The 13,627-nt window shown below is 50.4% G+C and overlaps 1 long non-coding RNA gene across 1 annotated transcript; it reads left to right on the top strand.

The window, feature by feature from the left end:
* Window positions 1-635: 635 nt before the first annotated feature.
* LOC146398485 (uncharacterized) lies at window positions 636-7,841 on the top strand. The gene is made up of 2 exons (XR_014820039.1): window positions 636-4,869; window positions 5,628-7,841. It is a non-coding gene; the product is annotated as an uncharacterized LOC146398485 (long non-coding RNA).
* Window positions 7,842-13,627: the final 5,786 nt, after the last annotated feature.

A 13,627-nucleotide genomic window follows, 5' to 3' on the forward strand; every position in this document is an offset into this window, starting at 1 on the left:
GATCAAAATTTCAAAGGAGCAGTTCCCGCCATGGCTCAATGGTTAACGAATCAGACTAGGAACCTTGACGTGGTGGGTTCGATCCCTGACCTTGCTCAGTGAGTTAAGGATCCGGCGTTGCTCGGACCTGTGGTGTACATCGCAGACTCGGCTTGGATCTGGCGTTACTGTGGCTGTAGCTGTGGCTGGCAGCAACAGCTCCGATTCGACCCCGAGCCTGGGAACCTCCATATGCTGAGGGTGTGGCCCTAAAAGGCAAAAAGACAAAAAAAAAAAAAAAAAAGATTTCAAAACAGAGTGGGGAAAAAAAACAAGCAATCAAGACATTTCTGGAAATCTGACAGATGCGGCTCGCTGGGTCCGAAGAGACCGGAGGCGCGCAGCTTTGAGCCGTCCAAGCCCCAGCTGGCGAGCAGGGCGGCGCTGCGGGGCGCGGCAGGAGACCCGGCTCTGCGCGCCGCCGCCTAGACCCGCCTATCAGGGCGCGCGCGTCCCCGCAGAGACTCGCGCATGCGCGCGCCCGAGGTGCGGACACGGACGGGGCCGGGCTTGAGGTTGGGCCTCCTGGGCCGCCGTCGCCGTTTGGCCGTCGCACCTGTAGCGGCGCCGCGCTCCCGGACGTGGGCGGTGCGCCAGGTGCGCCGATTGCGCGTCCTCGGTTGCTAGAGCGCAGGCGCCGGGAGGACGTGGGAGCGCGCGGGTGGGGCCCCCGCTCGCCCCCGGGCTCGCGACCCTCGTGCACAGCTTTCCCGAGGGCCTCGTCTTGCCCGAGGATCGTGGCCGCGAGCCGTGGGCGTGGTGACCGCAAGTCCCGCCGCCGCGGCCGCCTCTGGCCTGGCTGCGACGTGAGGGTCCAGCCTTCGGAATGAGAACCTGGTGGGAGATGCGTACGAAGGGGAAAGAGCTGGAAAACTCAGCCCGCTCAAGAAGGGTTGGACATTTGGTGGTGGGGCGAAGCTGATCGCCTTGAGGATTGAACTGTAGTTCTCAGGGTGTCTGGGCTGCAAGAAATATCGTGCCTTTTAATTTTCTGGATCTCAGTTAACTTCTAACTTCTCTGAGCCACCTGGCAACCCACCCTTCCCTGGCCCCATCTGATGGACTAGTTTGAAAAGTTATCCCCGTTCTTCTTGGGGTCCCTTTCCCAGGGATCAGGCCAGAATCTGGAAGCAGTGCCTTTGCGGGTACATTTATGGTTAAGTTTCTTACCCAAGGTGGCACTGCCACAAGTGGCCCTCAAGATTCAAACCCAGACCTCTTAGATTCCAGAATCAGTGCTGTCAAGCAAGATGCTAGATCCCTCCCTGAAATGTTTCACTTTAGCCCTGTTTGAAGCCAGCTTGGACCACAGTGCCCTGAAGTATAAGCACACTGGACCAGGCATCAAAAATAGAGCTAGAAGTCAGCAGGTGACCTAAAACAAGACTTGTTTCCTCTGGAAGAAATGGGGTTGATGGGTCAACATACTGTAGAGTGTAACTGGTCGTTTGCAGGCCACCATCCCATGGCGGTGATGCAACAGCTCCAAGGTGAAGTGACCTCATCATTGCTGATGGGGAAACCAGATTCTACACCAGTTAAATGGTTGGTGGGTGAGGACAGAGGAGAGATGCTGGTGGTGCAAGGGAGACAATTACAGCGTTAGCCACCCCCCCACCCCCGACACCCGTCATCCTCCCTTTAAACAGATGTAAACAAGAACTTGTGCCACACAGAAGGGGAGGCTGACTCTTGGTGGAATCTATAGTCCAAATGCTACTGATCACTTACAGAGAGAGCCTTTATGTCACATATGGCTGAGCACCTACTCCTGGAATTACCGGCAATCCCACTGAATGTACCGTTTACTTTCCAAAACAAATGTAGCCCCTCAAAAGAGCAGGACCTTCCAGCCTCTGCTTAAGACATGCCTGCTGACTTGACACCACGCCTGCGGAGGACACAGACCAGGGGAAGTTTTAAGTGAAATCTGTAGAGATTTTTCTCCCCCTTCATGGCGGTCTTAGTTGGGCAAGTCGGAACAGATTCCCAAAGAGGATGTTGGCTCTGTGAGAATTGACTTGTAGACTCAGAGGACTGCACTCCCCTGACGTAAGAGGGAGTTTTCTTAAATTTAAGTTATATTCAAAAGGGTTCCTATTGTAACAGACCCTTGGATGGAAATATGCAATCTTGTTCCATCAAAATCAAATGACAGGCTCACTGGGCTTAATATCAATGGCTACATTGTTTATGTGTCTGTACATTCATGAGAAATTTCACCTCTCATGCCAAATAGGAAATGGAGGCTTCAAATTGCTTCAATTTGGACATTTTCACCTAATACCCCAAAGCTTTCAAAAGAGAAATTGTTTCCTTTTAAAGGCAATTTGCCCCCATCTTACAGAAACCCTGCCTCTTCACTTCTCCCCTCTCATAGACTCCAGAGAGTAGGAATTCATTTAGCTCATCCCCGGAACTGGGATGATGAAACTAGACGGAGTTCTAGACAGGTCGCAGTCCTCCCTTCCCATCTTTAGGCTCCGTGGAGAGGGGGATTTCACAATCTACTTAATAAGCCACCTCCATGTTTAATAACCCTCCCTTTTGGAATTATTTCCTGGTTCTAATCCAATCCCTCCTCCTGCAGTTTAGCATTATGGAATCTCAGATCTGAAAACTAAAAGGTCCTTGTCTTTAATTTTCTAACAGACTTGAAGGATTAGAACGCAGGAAGTTAGTATCTTGGAGCTCTGTTCATTAGAATTCCAACAGAAGTCAAAAACTGAACACAAGTCGAAAAAAATCAGAGCAGGGCTGGTTCATTTCTGGAGGCTTTTTCTGGGCGCATCTTTTCTTGCCTTTCCTACCTTTCAGAGGCTAACTGTATTGCGTGATGTGTGTCCCCTTTCTCCTTCAAAGCCAGCAGTGCTGCATCTCTCTGACCCTTCTTCCCATCGTCCTCTGACTCTGACCTCAGCAGGGAAGGGGTCTCTGATTTTAGGGACACATGTGATTAGATCGAGCGTCCTCACCTCCCCCACCAGTGATCCAGGATTATCTCCCTGTTTGAAGGTCCTTACCTTAAGCACGTCTCCAAGTCCCTTTTGCCTTGTAGCACGCACAGCTTCTAGGGATTAGGACATGGATGTGGGTGGGGTGGGGGGGCATCCTTCTGCTTGCTCCTTTCCGTAAGGAGTCCCCTGACAGACGCTGCCCTAATTCTGAGTGCGTCCACGGATGAGGAGAGGTCACTGCTTTATGAGGCTGCCAGGGGTCATGTTCAACACTAATTAACGCTAACTAGGGGTGATGACCAACTCTAAACGTCAGAAACCTTACGTGTTCAGTCCCAGTAGTTAGGTCTTTGTCTTAAGAAGCACAGGAGATGGAGTTCCTTTGCGGCGCAGCAGGTTAAGGACCTGGGGTTGTCACTGCTGCGGCTCGGGTCACTGCTGTGGTTCAGGTTCCACCTCTGGCCCGGGAACTTCCACATGCCACCAGTGTGGCCAAAAAGAGTAAAAAAAGGGGGGGAAGAAGAAGCACAGTGGGAAACCCACCCCGGTATCCCCACTTGCACATCCACCACATGAAGTTCTTAAATAACTGAAGACAGCTAGAAGATGGCCCTTTTATTCATTCGGTGGGACGCACTGAGAACCTGTTTCACGTGGATGCTGTTCTGGGCTTCTGAGATGCAGTCATTAATCAGCCAAAGTTCCTAATGGTCTAGTGAAGGAAACAGGTGGATAATCCAGCAGACGGCATTGTCAATGCCTTGAGCACCATCAAATCAAGGCTACCAAAATATTTTTATATTCTTTGTGTGTCTTTTTAGGGCGGTACCTACGGCATATGGAGGTTCCCAGGCTAAGGGTCAAATCAGAGCTGTAGCCACCAGCCTATGCCACAGTCACAGCCACAGCAATGTGGGATCCAAGCCACGTCTGCGACCTACACCACAGCCCTCGGCAACCCCGGATCCTTAACCCACTGAGCGAGGTCAGGGATCAAACACGCATCCTCACGGATGCTAGTCAGGTTGGTTAACCACTGAGCCACAACGGGAACTACTAATTTTGATATTCTTAAAAAATCATCTAAATAACAATTATAAGATGTTTGTACACAAATTTTATATGTGAGGGTTGTTTCTGTTTTGCATTATAACAGAAGAGCACAAAAACCTTCTCACATCCACTCCTCTCCTCCCTAGTGTAGCCCCGAGGGGTATAAAATTTAAGCCAGAGAGAACAGTTTCGATTGGAGTAAGCAAAGATGGCATACCCGAAACAGTTGAGCCTTCCAAGATGAGTGGATTTAGATAAATAAAGGCTGGAGAGGAAGACAGCCTGTACATTTCTGCTGACACCGTGGCAGCGGGGTCAGAGGAGAACTGGGGCAGATAAGACGGAGGTTGGGCAGCCGGCTGTGGGGAGGGCATATTCTGGGTCACCCTGGTTTTAAATAGAAATCCCTCCAAAGGCACTGGGAGTACCAGGAGTTCAAGGGCCGTGGGGTAGCCCACTTTGGCAGCTCCCCACTCTATCTGCCAACAGCCTGTACAGCAAGAAAGAACCACCTCTACAGGCTACAAACCTGGAGCTTAACACCCTTCAGCGCACTGCTGAAACACTCTGGGACTGAGTTTACCTGGGTCGCCTGCAGAGCTCCACCGGGTGGCAAAGTGAAATCTGCATGATGCGCCCGGCAGGTGAGGAACAGCAGGGCATTTGCTCTGGTGCACTTAAATTCTACCCTTTTCCTCCGGGTCTAACTGCAGCCTCACCACATGCGTTCTGGGCACTCGGAATAGGACGATGCAATTCTCACTTACAGTCTATCCCGGTCCTTCCAAAATGCAGATGAACTGAAATCCTATAAACAAAGGTAACTCATTTCCACTCAAATTTCCTGACCAAAATGAAAACTGCTTCTCCAGCTGGGTTTTCTAGAGGCTCTGCTGCCAACACTGTAAGGTAGAACGTTCACTGGTGGACTGAATTATCTGATAATACCACCGCTCCATTGTTTGGAAATTGATGCATTTTGTAGTTCATATTTGAGGTCGCTCCTTCCGTTCGGCTTTCCTGTTGGAAAGCTTTGTTGCAAACTGATCATTTAAGGTTGTGTATTTTTTTTTTTCCTTGAGGCGTGTTTGCCTTTAAGACTCAGAATAATTGTGACTTGTTTGGCTGCAGGTCAGCATCAGCCCTCTTTCCGATGGCCTCCTTAGTGATTGCTGCAAGTGTTTCTGGCATCGTTTCTGTTGGAACCAGACTTGTATCCTGCGCTGGTATTTCACGCTCAGTGATGCTTGGTTTGAAATTGTATTTGGTCCCTAAGGGGGCATGCTGAGTTGAAACTTAAAATTGTAATATAAGTGGGCAGGGTCTAAAATGAGAACAGAAAGCTGTACGATGCTGGTACCTCTGAGTCAACACTGGTGTGACATCCATATTTATCCCTTTTCAGTCTCTGTAAGGTTCTGGAGAAGGCTAGTCACCCCATTCTTGGACTACCTGGACCAACTCGGGGAACTTGGCAAGACTAGCAGCAGCGATCAGTGGCTCCCATTCCCATGGAGCAAAATCTAATCTTTCTGGGCAGGTGACAGTGACTTGGTTCCTTTCCTTGTTTGTACATAGGTTTGGCTGTTTGAAGATGTAACAGGATGGAGACAGTTTGAGCAAACCAGGCCCTACCCATTTAATGTCCACAAATACTGTAGAAAAGGAGTCAACCCTCCAAGTCGGCCCTTAGGGGAAGGCGTTTGGGTGCAGTTCCAGAGTTGACGGATCTAAGATTTGACCACCAGGACGAGAGATCCCTATGGATATTGCAGCTGCAGACAGTGGGTGGGGCCTGAGAGCTTGTTTGCAAGCACAGGTGAGACGCCTCACCTGTAGAAATCAGCAGGAAAACTTGGAGACGAGCTGGAGATCACACATGCGATGGGGGCAGGGAGGGCTGCAAAAAAGAATGGCTTTACCGCTGTCAAGTTTACCAGATGTGTCATTGGTCACCACCTCTCTTCCCTAGGGGATGTCTTGGCTGGTGGGTTCGTGGGTTCAGCCTCAGCGTCGTCAACATCGTTCTGATTCTTGGTTCATTTAGCATGAAACGAAGAGCCAGAAATCCCAAGAAATCCAAGGCCTGTTTCTGGCCCCTGCCCCTGGCCTTTTGGTTGATTTGGGCAAGTGATTCACTTCTCTCTACTTCAGTTTCTTCCAAAAGAAGCATAAATAATTCTTACCCAACCTACTCTCAAGTTGGTTTGAATATAAAAAGTGAGACAGTGGGCATGAAATCTCCTTGGGCAAGTAAATGCCACAGAATATTCACATGATGTGCTGATTATTATGATTAACCTGCCAGAGGGGGGCCGGCACCCTCTTTTTCCCTTCCGGTGGGAGGGGATCAAATGAGGATCCGAATCAGATCGCAGAACTCCCGTCACCTTTCAGTATGTTGCTTTTCATGAAACAAGGATCAAAGAGTTTTGTGGCTACGCCAGCTTCCTCGGAACTGCTAGGAATCCAGAAGAGGCGTCTGCTAAAGCTCAGAGAGGGACTATTTCAACAATGGTACAAAGCAGCTTCTTATCTCTTGCCTCACAGCATCCCTACAAAACCAAAACGCCAAAATGGAAACCTTTAACTGATTCCCAGAAGCAGAGACTTTGCAGAAAAGCTGGAGGAGAGAGAGGGTCAATGCGCAAGAATAAAAATAGTCGTGTGCATTCAGGAAGGAAAAAGGGAGACATCAGGATCACACCGGCAGATACTGAGAACACACAATGAACAAATATACCCCAAGGCTGAGCCAAAGGGATGTGAGCCACATTGGATAGGAGTCAGCAACAGAAGTCCTTTTATTAATTAAGCTCAGGACTGCAAACAACGTTAGCAATATGTCAGGCCAATGGTGGTGCATCGCCTTGTGCTGGACGTTTCGGGCGGACGTGCATCCTCTCCTTTGACCCCACGAGGTAGAGGTCATGGCTACCCGTATTTCACAAACGAGCAAGAGGGTGGCCAGACAGATGAAGTACCTGCACAAGGCCCCCAAGCCGTCATGTGGCAAATGTGGGACCTGAGCCGACACCCGTCACCCCGGTCTGTGTTCCCCGTCGCCGCTGTGGATCGCCCCTCAGAGGGCATAAGCTATTGGAGGAGCACACAGGCTGCACTTCTGGGCCTTGGCAGAGGGGCTTGGCAGACCTTCAGAGGCTTCTGGGCGGAGAGTGAAAGGAGGAAGGTGATGTGAGCTGAGAAAGGGAACGCTAATTGGAGCCCCATCCGGAGACGAGATAAGAAGCCGCCTGTACCGTTGTTAAAATAGTCCATCTCGGCGCTTACCCGGTTAACCTGCCTGAGGGCTGCTGGGAGCAAGGCATAGAAAGTGGTTACAGCTGGGTTTGGAGCGCATCCTCGGATTCACAGTGAACCAGGATCAAACTGTGACTGTCTCTGGAATGAAAGATGCTACAGAGTCGTGGTGGTCACGCAGGGCCGCTCAAGAGAAACTGCGGTGGGGGCACAATTGCCCGACAGACAGCCCCCCGTTGTCACACCTTGGGGCCCACTAAGACACGCGGGCCCAGGCCTTGCTTCCCAGCTGCCCCTGCTGGTGACGGGCCTGAGCCGGTACTGACCCCAGGCTATTCCCACCCGGTGGGGGCTCCACCATCACTGAGGTGCTCAGAACTGCCCGGCAGGCTGCAGCTCCGCCTCCGCAGCCTCCTTCCTCCCTCCTTTCTCAGGTGTCACACCTGCATCAGAGCCTGGGAATGCTCACCTTCTCCCGCCCCCCCCCCTTACCCCCGACAGGTGTTTCCCAGTAAAGTCTTGTATGTGTAATCCTGTCTTGGTGTCTGTTTCTCAGGGACCCCAACAGACATACTATCGAGTGTGTCGTGAAAGAGAAAAATAATGGCTTTTGTCTTTAAAAGTAGGCTTGACAGGAGCTCCCATTGTGGCTCAGTGGGTTAAGAACCCGACCATTATCCATGAAGATGCAGGTTCGATCCCTAGCCTTGCTCAGTGGCTTAAGGATCCGGCATTGCTGTGAGCTGCAGTGTAGATCACAGATGAGGCTGGGATGTGGTGTGGCTGTGGCTGTGGCTGTGGTGTAGGCCAGTAGCTGCAGCTCTGATGCCACCCTTAGCCTGAGAACTTCTATGTGCCTTGGGGGCAGCCCTAAAAAAAAAAAAAAAAGCAAGCTTGGCAATTAACAGAGAAACCTGAAGTGCAGGTTCTCGGGGGCCCACAGAGAATGCCCTTGGAAGACTGTTCGTCTCCTGGGTCTGAAATTCTATGGGCCTGTATTTTGGGCTTAACTGTAACAGAGGTGAAAGGTTCCTAGTTTATTAATTTTATTAGTTTATTAAGTTCTCTGGTGCTCAGCAGGCAATGTCACCACTATGGGTTGGGTTCCATCCCTGGTCTGAGAACTTCTGCATGCCAAAGGTACAGCAAAACACACACACACACACACACACACACACACACACACCTATCATTGCAAAAGTGAATAGAGACTCATTCGTAACAGAAGGCTGCAGATTGGAGGAACACCTTGGGAACTGAACTGAATCCCTGCAGCAACCTGACCAATGAGCTCAAATCTCCCCAAAGTCCTAAAGAGCCAGCCCAGGGCTCAGAACATTCATCCTGAAAAGGTTAGAAGAGGTTTTTCCCTTTACTGAGCGGAATCATTAGCCTTGTAAGACCAAAGGTTAGACAAACTTCTTTGTTTGTTTTTGCTTTCTAGGGCCGCACTTGCGGCATATGGCATTTCCTGGGTGAAGGGTCAAAGCAGAGCCGCGTGTGCAACCTACACCACAGCTCACGGCAACGTCAGGTCCTCAACCCACAGAGCAAGCCCAGGGATCCCACCTGCATCCTCATGGCTATTAGTTGGGGTCGTTACCCCTGAGCCACCGTGGGAACTCCCAGTTAGCCATCTTTTGATGATGAACACAGGGGGGCAGAACTGTGACCAAGTCTTTGAAAGAACAAAGTAAGACATTTTCAAGCCTTACGAGGCAATGTGGCCTTGCTTCTAACCACCCATGTGACCTGGGAAACTACTGAAGCTCTCCAGGTCACCAACAAGACTGTGGGTGTTGGGAGTCAACACTATAAAATCGCCGAGATTAAACCTCTCCGTGTGCCAAGGGGTCAAGGTTATTTGTTTCTCCTGCGTTCTGGACTTAGCACGTTGCATGGGGGGACAAGGTAATTGTACCATGGGCTCGATCAAGACAAGTTCACTCCTTTCTCACCCGGGCACACGAAGAGCTTCGTGGTGGTATCGCATGAAGGTGTTAGTAACATCGGCTCCCAAGACACAAACAGCTTTCCCATCAAACAGTCATGCAGAATACACACCCTCTAAGGTGAAACCTGAATCCTTTTTCTTTGCCAAAAACATCCGAATACAGTTCATGCTGAGGCGCATTCAGAACTACACTGTAAGGGGGTTACCCTCTGCTGAGATAGGGACACCACCAGGCTCCCAGGCTCCTCTCCCTCACAGCTGAGTGCTTCTCTTGCAGGCACTTATGGGCACCAGGGTCCGCCCCTGTTAGTCTGGGGGTGCCTCTCCCCCTCCGTGGTTGGGGGGGGCATCAGTGGAGAGGTTGAGGGCAGCAGGGAGGGACAAAGAGGGCAGGACACACACAACGAAGCCACCATTCTCCAAGCACGGTGGCAGAGCCAGACGCGGACCTGGTTTAGTCACAGTGGTTCAGAGAACACAGCGCTGGCCCTAGCTGGTGAGGGGAGAGCAGTGTGAGAACAGCAGAAGGAAGCCTTCCTGTCTCAAGTGCTGACATTCAAGATACTTTTGAGGGTTTTTTTTGTCTTTTTAGGGCCGCACCTGCGGGCATATGGCAGTTCCCAGGCTATGGGTCGAATCGGAGCTGCACCTGCCAGCCTACGCCACAGCCACAGCAATGCCAGATCCGAGCCACATCTCCAACCTACGCCACAGCCACAGCAACACCAGATCCAAGCCGCATCAGCAACCTACACCACAGCTCATGGCAACGCAGGATCCTTAACCTACTGAGCAAGGCCTGGGATCGAACCTGCAACCTCATGGTTCCTAGTCAGGTTCATTACCACTGAGCCACAATGGGAACTCCCAATATACATTTTGTTAAGTATTTCTTCAGTTTCACTCTTGCTCTGTTTTGTTTATTAACTTTCAGGAGCAATGGGTTTTTCGGCTTTTGACTATACTTGTCGTATTTCCGGAACATTCTGGGTAAAGTAAATTTTTGCCGGCTGGCCTGGGAGTCTTCTCCCTCTTACCTCAGACCATTAATGTATGATATTATTTCAAAAAATAAAAATCCTACAAATGAGCTTTTAATGTATCAGCTATTTGTAAGCCAGTGTCTTACCTACACACCGAAACCTTGATGCACCGCTTATTAAATACACATTGAATGAGCCATTGTGTAGCAGGCATCATGTCAGGGGCTGAGCAGAACTTCAAGGAGAAGACACAGTCTAACTGCAGCTCCCAAGTGCGAAGTGACAGGGTCCACATGCGACTTCAGGCTCTCAGCACTGCTCTCTTGACGGACCCCTTCCTCCAAAGCAATTATCCAAATTATATTCTACTCCTGTGTTGGGATTAAGCTAAATATGATAAAGGTTTAAATATATATATACTTATTTAAATATATATATACTTTTTTTTTTTTTTTTTGCTTATTTTAAGAGAGTAAAACACTTTCATGGGCCCCTAAGAGGAACACAGGTCCGGGGGACGAAACAAGAGGCGGACTTGCAGGTGTGACACTGGGGTGAGGGTTCAAGGATAAACAAGAATTAACCAGATGAGAGGACGGCAGGGGCGTGAACTTGGAAGTGCGAAGGGCAAGGTCAGGTCCCCACGAGGGACCCGAAATGGGAGAAGAGGAGGTCGCAAGAGGTGGACAGACGCCAAAACAGAAAGATCTTGTTACTGTAAGAACAGTGAGGACAGAGACATGGGACCCGCCCAAATGCACTTGCAGAGAGCCCGGCAACGGGAGGAGGGCCAGGCCACCTGAGGCACGAGGGACCGTCAACGGGAGACGTGAGGACAGCCCTCCACGACACGAGAGAGAACTGGTGAGGATTCCCAAGGATGCGGGCTGGTCGGCCGACGTGAGCAAGGAGGCAGGCGTCCGGGCTCTTCCTCCCTTGGCAGCCCTTCCTTTCATCTTCTGGCCACGCCTGCAGCAGTTCCCAGGCCCGGGAGTGAACTTGCATCATCACAACTTCTCCCACTTCAGGCCAGAGATCGTTCTAAGGGGGAGACGCGGGATGATGAGCAGCTCACGGTAAGGGCTTGTGGGACGGTCACGGCCAGGAAAGCGCCTCAGCCTCAGCCTGCCTCTGAGCCTTGACGCAGCATCTTTGATGCCTCGTTATCCCTTTCCTGGACGCGTCCTGATGAATTGTTTTAAATCTTTCAGGAGCAGCCCTTCTCTCTTCATTCTTTCTTTTTTCTTTTCTTTTTTGTCTTTTTGCCATTTCTTGGGCTGCTCCCGCGGCATATGGAGGTTCCCAGGCCAGGGGTCGAATTGGAGCTGTAGCCGCCGGCCTACACCAGAGCCACAGCAACGAGGGATCTGAGCCGCGTCTGCGACCGACACCACAGCTCACGGCAACGCCGGATCCTGAACCCGCTGAGCAAGGCCAGGGACCGAACCCGCAACCTCATGGTTCCTAGTCGGATTCGTTAACCACTGAGCCAAGAAGGAAACTCCTCTCTTTGTTCTTGAGACAGCAGAGCTGGACTTGCATGTGGAAACCAAGACGGGATAGAAGAGCGTTAGTTACAGAACTGCCTTGAGGACGGAAAACTTCCCTCGGCATTCCTGCTTCTCCAGGAGGCCTGTGGCCCGTGACCGACTCTCTAACCTCCGCGGCCTACCACGTCGGGTGGCAGTGATACTTCAAGGTCATGGGAGGTTTCGATTATGAATTGATGTTCAATACGGAAGGAAAAATCACCTAAAAGTGAATGAAAGATAATCAAATACAGGTCATACTAGGACCAGAGCTAGTTGAAATTACAGAACTCGGAGTTCCATCGTGGCGCAGCGGAAACGAATCTGACTAGGCACCTTGAGGTTGTGGGTTCGATCCCTGGCCTCGCTCAGTGGGTTAAGGGTCCGGCGTTGCCATGAGCTGTGCTGTAGGTCGCAGACGCAGCTCGGATTCTGCATTGCTGTGGCTGAGGCATAGGCTGGCAGCTGTAACTCTGATTCGTCCCCTAGCCTGGGAAACCTCCATATGCCACGGGTGAGGCAAAAGCAAACAAGAAATTACAGAATTCAGGGATACAAGGGAAAGCAGGTAAAAGGATGTACTACATAGGAAAGCAGCTGGGAAGCTGACAGTTTAGAAACAGAAGTTTGCAAGAAAGAACCACACTCTACAGAACCAGCTCCAAGGACGGGATATGGAACATGAGATTCAAACGAAGAATTTTAAACGATTTGTTCCTTTCTGTAGTGGAAGCACAAAAAGACAATCATTGCCAAGTAGAAGCTGGAAATAGATCATGAGCCTTTGTCTTTGTCATCAGTCTTGTTTATGGGGAGATGAATGAAAACATTACAAAAACATTTCTTTGTGCCCAACCAGGACACCCATTTAGAAAATTCCTTAAACGTTCCTGCTGCTTTCAGGGAACTGTCCAGGCAGCACCCACTCTCATTCCATTCCCCATCCTGCGCGGGCTCTCTCCACGTGCTGGTCCTCCCATGCCTTACAAACGACTGAGGGTCAAGGTGCTTTGGTTGCATCTCTACCCCTGCTGGTTTCATTTCCCCTTTTCTCTGTTCTCCCCTTGACTTTCCTAACTCATCACGCCAGGGGAGGTAGAACTTCCTGAGGAAGATTCCAGAGAAGCAGTAACTGCTGCTGGATTTAGTCTCTTGTCATACTGGGGACAAATGGTGACACTAAAGTGAGTGCGACAGGTGAATACGGCAACATCTCAGACAGATGTCTAAAGTGGCAGAGCTGGTAACTGGTCCCCTTCCCCGCTCCTCCTCTCAGGAGGCTCTCCATCTGTCAACACGACCCTCTCAACCAGAAACCAAACAATAGTTTTGTTTTCCAACATTTTTAGACCCTTTTCTTCCTTTGCAGTTCCGCTGCCATCACCCTGGGTCAGATGATAACTGACAATGAGTCACAACAGCTCCTTCATTAGCTTTTGCTTTACGGCTCCCTCCACTGCATTCTGAACCCTGTGCCACCCCAATCTTGCAACAGGAAAAATGCTCTTACCAGGTGCCACTAAAACTTATCAAGAGACACTTAAGATCTGTAAAATAAACATTCCTCAGTCTGGTATTTAAAGTCTTCAAATCACACCTCCCAGTCCGGAGTTCCTGTCGTGGCGCAGCGGAAACGAAACTGATTAGCATCCATGAGGACCCAGGTTTGATCCCTGGCCTCGCTCCGTGGGTGAAGGATCCGGCGTTGCTGTGGCTGTGGTGTAGGCCAGTGGCCACAGCTCCGATTGGACCCCTAGCCTGGGAACATGCATTTGCCACGGATGCCACCCTAAAAAGGTCAAAAACAATAAAAATAAAAAACAACCTCCCAGTCCTATGTCCCATAAATGA

Source organism: Sus scrofa, chromosome 11 (assembly GCF_054392235.1).
Source record: "Sus scrofa isolate SSC_HxYL_T2T_F1_AM1 chromosome 11, Sscrofa_HxYL_maternal_Yorkshire_Landrace_v2.0, whole genome shotgun sequence".
Lineage (NCBI taxonomy): Eukaryota > Metazoa > Chordata > Mammalia > Artiodactyla > Suidae > Sus > Sus scrofa.